The 668-nt window shown below is 48.2% G+C and overlaps 1 pseudogene; it reads right to left on the bottom strand.

The window, feature by feature from the left end:
- LOC101578028 overlaps window positions 1-661 on the bottom strand; it is a 2,516-nt pseudogene extending 1,855 nt beyond the window's left edge.
- Window positions 662-668: the final 7 nt, after the last annotated feature.

Genomic DNA, 668 nt, shown 5'->3' with positions numbered 1-668 from the left:
AGGTGCTTCAAAAGCAGGGTACACGGCAATCTCTGGCACATTTCTGTTGCTGATATATTTATAGCAGTTCCAAACACAGTTGATGAGGTAAGCCTTAAAAATGATGAATGCCACAAAGAACCCAAGAACAATGACTAGCAGGCAGCTGGAGTCCACCGACAGGAGCTCATCTTTGTAGGGAAATCAGGTAATTGATCCAGATACTCTTTGATTCTTGGCAAGTAAGTAAGAGAACTGAGAGCAACCAGGCAACTGAGAGCAAAGTCAAAAAGCCTGTAACAGAAGAATGGAATCAGCCAGCCCACTTGATAAGAGATCGCTCCGTACACCAGCATTGCACTCATTATAAACATAAGGACAGAGACCGCAAACAGAACACAGGCAATATCGGCCATTCGCTCTGATGAGTAGTAGTTGCCAGTGACGTCATACTGAATGTTGACAGCGGGCATTGAGTTTGGATGAGTCACTTCCACCGTCAGCAAAATTGCCATCAACAGGTTTACCACCATGTACCAGGTCCCCAGGATGATCGTCCCGGTGCGGACATGGCGACAGCCGCTGCACCGGGCGCTGTAGAAGCGCTCACTGTGGCTCCGCTTGAAGGTCATGGACACCATTGGGAATCTTGCAGGCTCGATCTTGGTCAGACCCTTGACAAGAGCTTT

The sequence above is a fragment of the Octodon degus genome, unplaced genomic scaffold, assembly GCF_000260255.1.
Source record: "Octodon degus isolate 3935 unplaced genomic scaffold, OctDeg1.0 scaffold00005, whole genome shotgun sequence".
In the NCBI taxonomy this organism is placed as follows: domain Eukaryota; kingdom Metazoa; phylum Chordata; class Mammalia; order Rodentia; family Octodontidae; genus Octodon; species Octodon degus.
Note: the sequence above shows the minus strand (reverse complement) of the source record. Positions and strands in the feature narration are given on the sequence as shown.